Source organism: Hipposideros armiger, unplaced genomic scaffold (genome assembly GCF_001890085.2).
Source record: "Hipposideros armiger isolate ML-2016 unplaced genomic scaffold, ASM189008v1 scaffold_46, whole genome shotgun sequence".
NCBI classification, from domain to species: domain Eukaryota; kingdom Metazoa; phylum Chordata; class Mammalia; order Chiroptera; family Hipposideridae; genus Hipposideros; species Hipposideros armiger.
The window spans coordinates 5,701,178-5,716,083 of record NW_017731396.1 but is presented as its reverse complement, the minus strand read 5'-3'; positions in this window follow the sequence as shown (position 1 = coordinate 5,716,083).

The window sequence follows — 14,906 nt, the reverse complement described above, 5'->3', positions numbered from 1 at the left end:
TCTGCCCAGGACACAGCTTCTCTGACAATGGCTGAGGGGGAGAGTCTTGGAATGTGGGCTTGATGCCTGGATCGCCCACCCCCAGGAGACGTTCCTCATACTTCTAAACTACATTTTCCATGGCCATTTGGAAAACGATACCCATTTTCAGACTGTGATAAAGCTCACAACATGCCAGCTTGCAAAATCGCAGGCACATGGCTGGCTTCCGGCCTCATCCCCCACTGACCGGGGTCCCCTCATGATGCAGCCCGTTGGCTTTCCGCCCGTAAGGATGCCTTCTGCAGAGAGACTCGTCTCACCACCATCGGAGGGAGAAAGCTCTTAGCCGAGTCTGCCCTGCGGTGGAAACGGAGCAGGGCCGTGGCCCTGGGCTGTCATTGGTTGGGCTAATGTGACTCTTTTGCACGATGCTCTGAGCCGGAAAACTTGGTACCACTCAGCTCAAGGCCCTACTGTGTGTAAAATGAGAAACGGCTAGAACATCCCTAAAACTCCCAGCTGTGCAATGACAAAGGGAAAGAGGAAAATGGGTATGGAATAAGATAAAAATACTTTGTGTAGTGGGCCAGGAGAGAGGATGGATGCCCTGGCCTCCTGGTTCTGCCCCAGGCTACTGGAAGTTCAGACTCCCGCCTGACCTGTGTTCTGGTTTCCCTGTGCTTTTATGTCACAAAGGCCCCCAAAAGGGGGCATTTACAAATGTCCCACAGTAGAGTCCAATCAGGAGAATTGGTCTAGAGGCTCCCACTTGACACCCTGCTGGCCTCCCAGGGCCTGGCCATCAAGCATTTATGTGACAGCTACAACTAAGGTACCTCACAAGTGTTTCCCATGGTTGGGTTTTTCCTTGCAAAAATTCTATAAAGTGGGTTAAAATAATTTTTCTGATTTTGTGCTTGGGGAAATCCGATGTACTGGAAGGTTTAGTCATTTTTCCAGGATGTGTAAATAGTGAGGGAAAATTTTGGTCCTGGGATTGGCTACATCCTGCCCAGCTAAGTGAGCTTTGAATCTCCATCAATCACAGCTTTGAAGAGGAAGAGAGTTGCTTCTTGCTCTCCATCAAATAATTGCCCCAAATTGCTGCACCTGCTGTAAAATTAGAGATTTCTGAGGGTGGAAATCGAAGGCTCTGTCTTCTCTTTTCCTTTCAAGACACCTTGGACCTGCAGCCAAACCTCTGTTCAGAATAAGGAAAAAATACTTTCGTTGCTAATTCCACTGCCTTGGGAAATGGTTTGGACCAGAAGGAATAACAGTGTGTGTGTTTAACCATTTTCGGCATCTGTCTTTGTGACACACGCTTTACAGCCTTTTGTTAACTTTCCTGATGATTATCTCTCCCTGTACTCTTCCCCACAGCTGTCTGGCCTTCTTCCTGGGCCAGCCCGATCCTCTGAAATAACAGGGTTTCTGAAATCCCAGCTATTCTCTATCCCAAATGACGACTTTGCTCTGTGGGGCCCAGTGAGTTTTTTTCAGAATGTTGGGCTCTGGCATGCCACAAAGACAAGAACGGTGACGCTCATATAATGAAGGATAATTCATCAACTTGGAAAGACACCAGATGGAAACGTGGCTGTCCTCCATTTCCTCAAAACCTCTTCCCAAATATTCAAATCAAAACTGTCTTCAGGGAAGGAAATACTCGTCATCCTATGGAAGCCGCACAAGCAAGCAGCACAGGTCTCCATGTGTATCCTAGCTTTCTCTCCCAAACTTGAAAACTGAGCGCTACCTTAAATAAGGCGATACTACCGTTTCTCAGGCTCTGTCCCACTTTAGAGAAAAGTAAACATAATTTTAGGGGATTTTGAATATGAGTCTCCTTCTTATGGGTGGAAAATCGTCTGTCCCAGATTTGGGTAGAGAAAAAGGTCTCGGACATTAGGCGTGGGTCACGTTCCCTCATTGGTTTGGACGGGCGCAGGGGCTTGTTTCCAGGCCAGGGAAGGTTTGCCTGGATGTGGTGGATTGCAGTGTTCTGAAGAATTCCTGACTGGCGACTTTGACAGTATGTACCCAGGACGTGGGGCAGGAAGAAGACGTGGGGGTTATCTTCTTTCCTGGGTGACTTTGGACTCACGTGATGATCTGCAAGGGCAGACTTCAGCCACCAATCTGGAACTTTCTTATACCTTTTCTACACATAGTTCCGTGATCTTTTGGAGAACAACACCAGTGTAGGCTCCAGTGTACACAAACCTCATGCAGCTCTCTACCAGCAGCCCATGGGGCCCTGGGGTCAACACGACATTAGCTAATTTAAGATATGATGCTAAATTTAAGCTTCATGTTTTCAACCCATCTCCCCATAACCAAGTTTTTGAAAGAGAGCAAAAATTATGGAATATGGCCGTGGAGAGGGTTTTAGTAATTTTGTATATTCCTGATTTATACATTGCCTCCCTTATTCAACCAAGATGGAATGTTTGGTGACCTCCGCTTTCACTGTCCACCAAGCCCAGGATCGGAGGTGCTGTGAAATTTCTCATACGCTAAATCTGGATCACAAAATGGCCCTTTGCACATAGATTCCCGTTCTACTATTTTCCGCCACCAAGAGTTGTAACTATTTTTGTGGCCAGGAAACTGGAGGATCCTGTGTTATCTATCACACTAGGTTTTCACAAGCAGAAAATGGGCCTTATCATGTACTCAGAGTCATAAGATATAAAGGATCTGGAAAGTCACATTGCCTAACCTCTTTTCACAGTGAGGAAGTCATGCTTGGAGCCGGTGACATCGGCTGTGTGTTGTGGTGGCCAAGCCCACAGGACTATGGAAACCCTAGGAAGTGGGCCAAGTGGGCTCATTCTACCACCCCACAGGGCCTCTGGGTGACAGGGAGCCTCTTGTCCTGCTTTGCAACACACAAAACTCTAAAATACGGGAACGGAATGCATCAGCCTGGCTACCTTCTCTAGGTAACACATGGTGCGGAGAGCCAGGGTCCTGTCCCACCACGCGCCCAAAAAGCAGGCCTGGGAGGAGGTAAGCAGCTGGTGAGGACCTCTCAGGTAGCCCCCAGGTGACAGAGGCTCAGGTCGGGCAGGGATGCAAACTTGAGTGTCAGCCTTCCTCACCTGCCCGCATTGGCTACAGCCTCTCCCGGAGGGGCCTCCAGCTCCTGAGTATAACGACTCTGATGATGGAAGATCTGGCATCTGAAAGAATTCTCAGGTTAGAAGGTGAATGCTGCAGTTTCTTAAAGCTGATTTCACCTTCATAAGGAGACTTCTTCTGAGAGATGTGGAAAAGGGGCTGCAAACTGCCCCTCCCCCGTGCATTCGACTCTTTCATTTGGGAGACACTTCAGGTGGCATCGTCGGATGGCACAGGCCTTCCTTTCTGTGTCTTCTGAGTCTCAGCCGACTCTGACCCCCTGCTCTTCACTGGGCTCTGCCTGTTTAACACTCAGTCTTGGTGGAGCTGTGGGATTTATCCTGGGAGACCCCGTGGGGCAAGACCCAAGACCCTGAAGCCCTAAGCTGGTGGACCCCACACCTGAAAGCACCCCCTGGTAATAAACGTTCCTCAGGTGGGAACCTTGGCGTTAATCATCCTCGAGCATCGGGATGTAAAGTCCCAGGTACTTTACAAAAATAGGGAGTCCTTTTGTCCTCATCACAACCCTATGAGATGGGTGCTGCCATGATTCCTGGTCTCCAGATGTGGAGAATGAAACCCAGAGAGGTTAACTCATGAGCTCACAGCCAGGAAACAGGCAGTGGGAGCTGGCCTGGCCCATCCAGCTCCAGAGCCCTGGACGTCCGGCCTCCGCTCCACTGCCTCCTAGTTACCCCTAGATGGGCGATGCAGGGACAGCTGTCTCCTTATCAGTTTGCCACATGGACACAAAAGCATTGAGTCAGAGCAGAGCAGTTTCAGTGATGAGTTCAGGAGGCAAAGATGTGCCGGCTGCAGGGCGGGGAAGGCTGTGGCGCCCACCTGCCTCCTCCCAGGCTCCTCATCACAAACTAAGTTGTGTTTGGGGAGAACCTCAGGGTTCTTCAGAGCTGGTGGTTGCATTCCCTGCCTTTGGAGGATGTGAGGTTCTTATTAGCAACCCTGAGAAACCTGAGTTTTCTCTCTACCAGGAGAGTAAATATGTGTTTGGAAATAAAAGCTGGGGTGTGTCCACAGGTCAGTGTTGCTTTGGGCTGTTGGCCTTGCAACAGCGACTACCTAACCGACAGGTTGGCATGAGGGGAGCCTCTGCCAGGATGGGGAGCACGGAGACTGTGGGTGAGAGGGGGCCTCTGCAGTGCAGGCAGGCAGCAGGCTCTGTCTCACTGCTCATTAGCCTGGGGCCTGGCGCCCGGAGGTGGGTGAAAAGGAGCAGGTGGCTGTTCTCTGGAACATCGTAAAACCCTGCAAAACATGTGCTTTATTTGCAGGGACGGTTGCCAAATTCTTGCCCTTGAAATAATTTTCCAGGTCTTTCTACTAGAAAAAAAGGTTTAATTTGGAGAGTGAGGGAGAATATGAAGACTGGGAAGGAATAGCCAAGTTAGAGCAAAGCTCCAAAGATTCTGGAGAGAAATTTTACTACTGGAGCCTGTTGGAAGGACAGTGCCCCCTGGCCCCGCTTTCAGCAAAGTGAATACTCAAAACCACAACTGAACTCAAAGAGTTGGCCTGGCACATCTGGATAGCTGATAATTCACGTGAAAGTGGTGTGGACCTCAGGCCCCGTATCCCAGCTTTGAGAAAACCATGCTGTGTTTACTTGGCTCGTCCCCACACCCCAGTGCCACCGGCAGCCCCCCGATGTGGGGGACACGCTTTCCGCCCACCTGTGCTCGTTAGCACTGCTTGGGTTCAGTGGTTGAGGTGTTGAAAGCCCGAGAACACTGAGTCATCTGCCTCCTTTTCAATCTCAACATATTTCTGGGAATGTGAAGAGCACTCCAGGACGGGACATTCCTTAGCTTGTAGTCGTAAGGCGACTCCCCACTTCCTTTCTAGTCATGTTGCATCATCTTTCTGAACAGGACGGAACAGAGTGACTTGAAACTTACATGCCTTTAGGAAGGAAAGGGGGAGAACGTGTAAGAACCCCACCCCTCTCTGCATAGTGCAGCCCGATTATCCTGCCCAGAGGAGGATGGGCACCACTGGCCACCGTTCTCTTGCCTTGTCAGGGATAAGAAAGACGTACATTGTGCATTTTCTATGCTCAAGTCATAATCATGGAAAAACAGCGACAGTACGGCCAAGATGCGCTCATGTCACGACACACAAGCACCGTGTCTGTGGAGCCTGCAGCTCTGCTGAGGGGCCCCGCAGTCTTTGAAATTCTCTGCCCTCGTCACCGCACAGTAAGACGCAGGAAAGGTGAACGAGGGCCAGCCGAGTGGCGCGTTGGTTAAGAGCTGGCTTGGGACGCCAGAGGGCCCCGGTTCGGATCCCACATATGAGGGCCAGTGACACTGCCCTCCACAGCTAAGATGCTGAACAACAGCTCAACCTGGAGCTGGGCTGCTGTGAGTCTCCGGTGACAGCGTAGGCTGCAGCCCCTGCTGCAGTGGGTTGCCATGGGCTACCGTGTATAGCCAGCAGCCAGCGTGAGCGGCCAGCAGCTGCCGTGAGCGGCCGTCCAGAAGCTGGCGACTGATCTGCCTCACCCGGGAAGAGCGCAATGATGGTGCTAACTTGGGCCAGTGAAGCAACGTCCTCCACCACTAGACTGAAGAACAAAAAGACAGCAACTTGTCTGTTACCCTTCCCCCAATTCCCCAGTGCTGTTCCCAGCCCCCAATTCCCCAATAAAACTTTAAAAACAAAAAAAAAACCAAGGTGAACAAGCTCTGTAAAACCTTTGGCCTGTGGGTAAACTTTTGTACATCTGAATCTCAGGAGAATGTTATTTATTAACGGGTCCATTAACAAACAAACATTGAGGGTTTGTGGAGGGGCCCTGGGGGTGGGGGAGGTAGGCTTTGTTTGCCGAGATGAACAAAAAGGAATCTGCTGTCAAGGAAAGTGTCATGGCGCAGACTGGACCCTCCATGCCCTGCAGTGCAGGGCGAGCCAAGCATGGGGCTCAGGGGAGGGGAGCGGAATGCCACCCGGAGAGGATTTGGGAAGACCAGCCCCCGCAGACATGTTTGAGCTGGGCTGAGAGTCAGCTGGGATTCTGGGAAACAGTGTCCGCCCAGTGGTGGGACCATCACAATGAGGGGGGAAAGCACAGGGATAGACAGGAGGCGGATGCAGAGCTGGGGAGAGGCGGAAGCCAGGCGGGCGGGGTGTGGGCGGAGGAGTGACCGGGCTGGGAACGTGCTAGGACAGTTCTGGCTCAAGTTTGGAGGTGATTTGAGCCATGGGGAGTTGGGCAGCGTGACGAGCTCCAGGCATGCCGTGGCGGCACATTGAAATCTGAGAAAGGCTGAAGGTGGGGACCAGTTAGGAGGCCGTGTCAGTCTGGGGGCTGAGCGTGAACCACAGCAAGAGGAAGAATGGTGGTGGTGCTGCTGATCACAGCGCCCCCTTTGAGAACGGACCTCGGGAGGGGACCCCCTTGGGATGAGCATGACGCTAAGCACTTACGGGAACTGTCTCCTTTTACCGTCAGAACTAGAGCCCTAAGTGCCATGTCTGCTGTCACTCCATCTTACAGATGAAGAAGCTGAGGCTCAGAGAAGGGACGAAACTGCCCACGGCCTCACCGTGTATAAGGATCGGGGCCGGGATTTCAACGAAGCCCGTGTGACCCCAGCCACACTCTGTACAGTGGAAAACCAGATCTGCTTGAAACCCAGTGTACTGTGGGGAGATGTTCTGGGCATTTGTGCCTTGGTGCCTTGGAGGACAGATGACAGTGACTAAGATGGGGGCGGGCAGGTGGGGAGGAGGAACTTGTAACTAGATTGGGAGACCAAATGAAAACTTGACACCAGCAAAGTGCCACGGGCGGCCTTGACAGTCTGTGATTGGAGCTACAGGCCCAAGGTGCATGCAAAAGACGAGTTAGAAGTGTCGACCGGGAGCAAAGGGAAGGTGTCGGTAGGTATTGCTGGGCTGGGAAGGCAGAGTGCGAACAGCCTTATAGGAGAAGGGCTTGAGAGTTTGTCACGTGCCAGGCCACGGGCTAACTGCTTGCCATGCATTCTTAGGACAACCTGTGACATGTCACTATTGCCATCATCAGTTTGCAGGTGAGAAAACAGAAACTTGGGGACATTAAGTAACTTGCTTAAGACCACATAGCTAGGGACTCCAGCTGAAGTCTGACTCCCGAGGGTATCCACATAGTCAGATATGGGGAGAATTCACCCGAGAGGGGGCTATACAGCTGCAAACTGGAGTTGTAGACTCGGCACACTTCCTTTATTTGCTTATCTGCATTCTGTCTGTAGTGAATATGCAGTATTTTTGTAATAGGACAAAAACATTTTAAAGCAAAAGGATGGAAGTGTCAATTGGTAGATTTTTGGAGGACACTTTGCCATCTTCCATCAAAAGCTGAAAATCTGGCATATCCTTCAACCCAGCAATTCCATTTTTAGGAGATAATCACACAACCAGGCAGAGACGTATATGTTAAGATATCTAAAGCAGACATCTGGAAATACCTTAAATGTCCAAGAGTAAGGGATTGAGATCAATTTTGGTTCAGCCATATAGTTGAATTCAATACTAGGTATCGTCAAAAAGGGCCATGCAGATTGACATGGGTATGTAAAGATTGTTTATGAGGTAATAACACACAGGAAAAAATACGCTGTAAAACACTATCCACCAATTGGTCTCATTTGGGTAAAAAATGCATTAATATGAATACGTTCGTTCAACAATTCAGCTTTTTAGAGAAGTAACAATGCAAATAAGTGTTTAATTTTCATTGTGATCCATGTTCGTAGGAAGAGGCCGCAGGCCATGATGGGTAGAAAGCCCAGGCGGGTGAGCAAGTGGCACCGGGGGTGGGGGTGAGGGGATGGGTGGGGGGTTGGAGGGTAAGGAGGGTTGGAAGGATACGCACCAAAGTGCTTTGTGGCTTTAATTTTTCTTTTTAATTATCTGCATTTTCTAGGGGTTTTTTTCTACAGTAAAAACGGACTCCTCAGGAGGAGATATTTACTTTTAAATAGTTTTTTAAATGGAAAGGAAAGAAACAGATGCAGAAGTAAGAAAAGGTGAAGAGGGTGTGGGTCCCAGATCTCATGGAGCAGACACCCCCCAGAAGGTGGTCAGCGGTATCAGGTGCCTCTGAAAGACCCGCAGGATGACCAATGACCTTACAAGTCTCATGGGAAACGTTTACTTATTGTTATTTGTCTCCAGCCGCCTTCCCCTCAGCCCAGCCCACGTTTTCCATTCCGTGGGTAGTTCAGACTTAGCGTCAGAACAGCATACTCCCTCCACTCCTTCGCCCCAGCCCCAAAACCATCAGACAGGCAGGCTCTGCCTCTATTTTTTTTTTCTCTTTTAAGTCAGGTCCAAGGTATCTTTTTATTGAGAACAATTATTTTAATTTTAAAGCATTGTCTTTAAGCACCTTCCTCCTTCCAGCTTTCTGGGTTGTTTTTTGTGGGGTTTTTTTTTTTTTTTTTTTTGCGTTTACATGCATATTGCTTCAGGTTGTAGAAACCTTTTTCTATAAATGGCAAGCATTTCACAAGTTTTGCAATGTGGCAATTTCTCCCCAGTGAATTCTTTTAAAAAGCTGGGCAGGGGTGAGTGGGAGGTTGGGTTTACTTGCTTCTAGATGCTCCAAGTTAGCAGTAAAAAATAAATACATAAAAATTAATGTTGGGGTGGGGGGGATGACATCTGTATTCTAGTGGATAATTCATTCTCACCAACCTAACGTGATGTTTTCTTTTTTTTTAGTAAAGAAAAATTTTGTAGACAAGGTCCCGGGATCTGGAGATATGAAAGAGCTCCTTTGAATTGACTTTTAGCAGTTTTGACAAACTTTGGACTGCCCTGGAATTTTCACCAAGATAAAATGATAGCTGAATGAGTGACTGAATGTCCTCTTTCCCCTCTGTGGGACTATTCAAGAATCCTATCCAAAAATGTCAGAGTCATGCATGCTTCCATATGTTAGGCTGATTTTATTTGATCTTTTCTGGGCTAATGGAGAGATTTCAGAAGAACTTGGATCATTAATATAAACCATTGGCTTAAAATAAAACTTATTATCTCTAGATTAAATATGGATTTTCAGTGACACAGCTTTTCCTCAAATCAGGGCTAGTCTGGGAAATGCCATTTCAAAAATGCCTTTATTGGGCCGGCTGAGTGGTGCATTGGTCAAGAGTTGGCTTGAGATGCCAGCTCTGAGTATCAGGGCCCCGGTTCGGATCCCACATGAGGGCCAGTGACGCTGCCCTCTACAGCTAAGATGGTGAACAACAGCTCGACCTGGAGCTGGGCTGCCGTGAGTCACTGGTGACAACTGCAGTGGGGCTGGCCGGCAGCTGGCATGAGCTTTTGTGAGCTGCCGTGAGCAGCTGTGAGCCGCTGTGAGTGGCCGTCCAATGGCCAGCGAGTGACTGCCTCACCCAGGAAGAGCACAATGATAATACCAACATGGGCCAGTGAAGCTGTGTCCTCCACAACTAGACTGAAGAACAAAAGGACAGCAATTTGTCTGTTCCCCTCCCCCGATTCCCCAATGCTGTTGCGCTCTCCCAATTCCCCAATAAAATCTTTAAAAGAAAAATGCCTTTATCAAACGCACTGAGCTCTCCAAGCCTCTGACCTGCTTTCTCATCATCACCGATGACCCAGAGATCATAAAGGAATGCCTTTAGCTTCTGCCAGCTACAAACCAACCTATCCACACTTGTCTCGCTCCTGCCTTCCTTGCTATCTGCTCAATAAAAATTCCTGGAAGGAACCCTGACCCTCCAGCCTCAGAGCCTTTACACGTGCTGTTGACTCTGCTCACATATTCCCGCCCCACCCTGCCCTACCCCTGCCTTCCCTGTCAGTAAGCACCTCGGTCCTTCCTCAAAGCTTGCTTGGCTGCTCTCGGGGGTCCAAGCCCCTCTTGTGCGTCCTCCTGGCATTCATTGTGTACCTCTCCTCACGGGTGTCACTTTAGATTTAGTGTGTCTTTATGTGTTCATTGTCTGTCTGTCCAGTGGGACTGAGCCTAGTGAAGGCAGGGCCAATCTCTGTTGTCTCCAGGGAAATTACTATCCAACCGTGAGTATGATCTGCAAAGTCAAAGATGAGATGCCGCCTCAGAGCACCTGGCAGGTGGGAGATCACACTGATCACCAGAAAAGTCCTGTGTCACCATTTCTTTATTCCAGGGGATCTAATGAATAAGTAGTAATACCACAGAAGATGAGGTCTTTTCAGCGAGATCTTGGGCCACCTATGAAGCACAGGTCCACCACCTCTCACCTCTGCTGCCATCCCCGGGGTCAAAGACTCCATCAGCTCTCCGATGGGCCACTGAGAAATCTCCCCATCATGTGCCCCACTCCCACTCTGGCTCTACAAAACCCACCTTCTCCATAGCAGCTGGGGGTAATTGTCCAACAATCTAGATAGAGTTGCATCACTGCCCTGCTCACAGCTGGTGTGACTTATTGCCCCGTTAGAACAGGTCCCAAACCCTGGTCTGTGCATCCCGGCACCAACTGGCCCTGACCTGGTTCTTCTATCTGTGTCCTCACCCACTCTGCTCTGGCCACGCTGGCTGCTGTGCAGACCTCAGAAGCTTGTTCTGTCTGACGAGAAAGCTCTCCGTGGTTGTCCCTTCTCCCATCCAGGTCTCCATTTAATTGTCACTCATTGGAGAGACCTTCCTTGGGCCTCAGACACTCAGTTCTCATCACATCCTATTTTAGCTTCTTCCTGGTTCTTCACTCAGCCTAGTTGTTTCTTTTCTTATTGGTGTGTTTGCCCGTCTTTTCCTCCCAGGGTGCTCATTCCTGAGAAGTAGGGTGAATGTCAGCAGCTGGAGAATGCCTGGGACCCGGGAGCCTCAGCACAGATGTGGCAACTGGAGGAAGGGACACTGAATTATCACCAATGAAAAGCAGTGTGACTGTGGTGGAGGAGAAATGCAGCAAGTTAGGACCGTGAGGGTCCTGGGATTCATCTTATCAGCACAGCATCCCAGAGGGGGCATCCAGACTCGGCGTGGCCTCTTGCAGGGACCAAGAACTAGTTATTACTCAGGGGACACAGGGAATAGACAAACATAGACAATGAAGTGACCCAATGAGGTGACATTCTGTATAATAATTCTTCCCAACTAATAATCCCGTTCTAATTCACCACTTAGCATAACATTTATTATTATTAAGCACATACTCTGGGGGAGGGGGGTGGCAGACATGCAAAAGCCAACCTGAGTTGGTGCCCCGAGAGAAGGCTTCATGTGCCTTGGGAGGTAGCCGGTAGTAAGCCCTATCTCAGCTGGTCCAGTGTTGGTAAAACAGTGAAGATTAAAAGGGTGATGCTGGCAAACGGCCATCATTAATGACTGGCACCTAGGAAGTGCCCAGCAAATCGTTGTTTCATTTTTTTTACAGAGAGGACAGCAATTATTTCTACCGGGGCAGGCAGCTGTGGGTGTTGGGTGCAGGACCGTCCTGCTAGGAACATTTCCCAGCTTCCTTTGCAGCTGGTGGGCTGTCTGACCAAGTTCTGGCTCATGTGCGCTCCAGTTGGGTGTGCAGCTTCCTGGCGGGGCCTTGAAACACTGGGCATGACCCTTTCCCTCCCATCCCCTGTCTCTGGGCTGACAGGCTTGGCAGGGACCTAGTTTCAACCACAGAGAGGAGGACAGTGCCCTGGAACATGACAGAAATAAAAAAGGGTGAGATCGGGGAACAGCACCTCCTTGCCAGCCCACAGCACCTGGCTGTTACAGGAAAGGAAGTGGGTAACGTCTCTCCCAGGTCAGCTGTTGCATTCGGGGGCCTCTTTGTTACAGCAACGTTGCCTTTACCTCACTGACGCAAGAATTGGGGAAGACTTTGTCCAGGGTGCTGATGTTTGAATTGGATAGTGAAGGATAAATAAGAATTTACCAATGGAGGGGTGAGGCAAGTGCAAATTCCAGAAAGAGGGAGCTACATTGGATGCAAAAGTCTGAAGGCAAGGAAGCCTGGGCTGATTCTAGCCTGGTGTTCCCCCATCAGAACCTCCTGCTTGTTAAATACAGACTCCTGGGGCTTACTCCACCCCCACCCCAATACCACCACTCAGACCTTCTGAATCAGAACCTGCAGGGGACCGGCAAAGGAATCTGTGTTCACCCAGTGCCCAGGTCATTCTTGTGACCAGAAGTTTAGGAAGTGCTGAGTTGGACAGACAGGCCGCAAGGGAAGCACAGGGCTCTGAGTCGGGAAAAGCTGAACTGAGCCAAGAGTCAACGGTCTTGGATCCCATAAGGAACTTGAATTTTAACACACAGTCCACTTGCTTCTTTTCTTTTGGGAGAGAAATCACAAATTCTTTTAAAAAACTGATGAAATGTATAACCTAGAAAATGCTCCCTCCTCCCCTGACATTTGAATATTTTTTTCAGGCACCCAGGAATCCACTCTTTGCCTCCAGTTGAAGAACCTTGGGGACAGTGATTTCAGCCAAGACAGGAACCTGATCACATCACAGACAGCTCTCATAGCAGTGTGGTGACCCAGTGTCTAATAATTATAGCTATGAGACAGATGAACAGGAGAAAGGAACCAAATTTATTTATTTATTTATTTATTTATTTATTTTTATTTATTTTTAGCTGAGCCATCCTGCTACCTGTTGGCAGCTCAGTGGCTGCTCAGCTCGGGCCGGGACTCGAACCGCTGTTGCTCAGAGCTCAAACTCTTGAGCGAGCTCTTAACCAACTGAGCCACTCGGCCGGCCCAGGAACCAAATTTAATTACATACGTACGCATGGGAACCCCACATACATGAGAGTCAGAGACCCCGCATACACGAGAGGTTCAAAGTCAGATGTTAAAATGAGGTACACATGACGTTCTGAGCTAAGGGTCAGCTAGTGGCTTCAGAGGGGAGGAGGGTGACTGCAGGACGATAAGAAGAGCAGATGTGCAGCAATTAGACGTTCGCCCAGCCATCTGGATAGGTCAAAACAGAAGCGATTTCTGGTGATAACTCTTATTACGTGCAAGGTCCCTAATCTAAATTCTTTAAGGGAGAGGTAAAAGTTTCTCATGAGCCCACAAGGTCTCAACTGCCTTTAGCTTGAAATAATTCACACGCCAACGTGGCACATTTTAGGGAGGCCTATTCTGAACCCCTACATGCGCAAGGGGCTGGGGAGTGGGAGGGAGAAAGGCCAGCTAACAGGCAAGATGAGAGAGTCAGAACAAAGGAAGCCAAGGGGTGTGGCCAATACCTGGGGGAGAGTCTGAAGGGGGCAGAATTCAAAGATGAGACAGGTTTCCCACTTGGAAGCCAGCGTGGGAGGGTGCAAGGACAAAGCCTCCAGTTCTTTGACATGTCCACCTTACAATCATGAGTGGAATGACTGCAAGGGATTCAGGTAACAATTCCTAGAAAACTGTGGATATTCAGGTAGAAGTTTAGAAGGGGCCCAGGGTGGAGATGCCATACTCGTTGAATACGGTGACTGAGAGTTACAAGTGGGAGTCCATGGCCTCCTCAAGGGAGAGGCTGTAAAATGAAACAGAGGGCAGGACCCTGGAGAGACCCACCTCCGACAGGAGGCAGGAGAGGAACCCACGCAAGAGGGAGACAGGCAGACAGACAGGCCACAGGTCCGAAGGTCAGACTGAAGGAACCCAGCAAGGCCATTGGACTGGGCAGCTCAGAGGCCACTGGGCAGCCTTCAAAGAGTCTTTTTCTTTTGCTGACTGTGCCATGACTGTTCTTGTCCTTAGTAAATGCACAGCCAAGTATTTAGAGATAAGGAGACATGACATCTGCAATTTACTTGCAAATTGTTTAGGGAAAAAATACATACACATTTATTGTATATATTTTGTATATATATATATATATAGTATATATTGTATACAATATATATTGTATACAATATATATTGTATGTATATGTATATTTTATATACACATATATATAAAAAAAGTATACACATTTTAAGAAAGGAAAACTATATTAAAAGTGTAATACCAATAACAAAAAAGAAATACAAGTCACATTTGACTTCTGCAATTACAAGAGGTGCTCAAAGTGGTTCCCATCAGCGTCCAGACACTTCTGTTTGAGCAACATTGACCGAAGTGTCCACCTGTATACATTTTTTTGGCACCCGGGTATATTATGTAGAATATGAATATATATATATATATATATATATATGTAATATATATGTATTATATATGCACACAACATACACAAACACAAATGTACATAAATATACATATTTAAATAGATGATAAAGTGAATGTGGTAAAATGTTCTCAAGTGGAAAATCTAGTCAAAGGGTTCAGGGAGTTCCTCCTAATATGCTTGCACCTTCTTTAAGCTTGAAATGATATAAACATAAAAATCCCCTTGTTTAGAAAGGACACTTGGAGGCAAGTGCAGGAGGCAGGCAGACGGTGGTGGCTTATCCTGTGTAAACAGCTTTGGAGAGGTGCTGGTGACGGGAAAGCGGCCCTGGTGTTGGAGGGGTGCACTTTCTTAAGATGAAGATCAGGAAGGAGGAGTGGGTGCCTGAGCATATTTTAGGGCTGAAACAACTGTCCCAAAAAGGGAGGGTGAGGGCAAGGGGGTGGGTAAAGAGGGGGTGCTAGAAGGCAGATGAGGGGGTCACGGAGGGAGGCCCAACAGGGTTGAAAATGTAGAACCAAGCTCCAGAGGTCAGCCTCAGAGCAGAATGGGGCTGGGGCCACTTGCCCTGGGGACAACGAGGCCTCCCACGCCGCCCGGTGGCCCCCGGAAGCGGTTGCCCCTTTAAGGCGCGGGCCGTGAGTCAG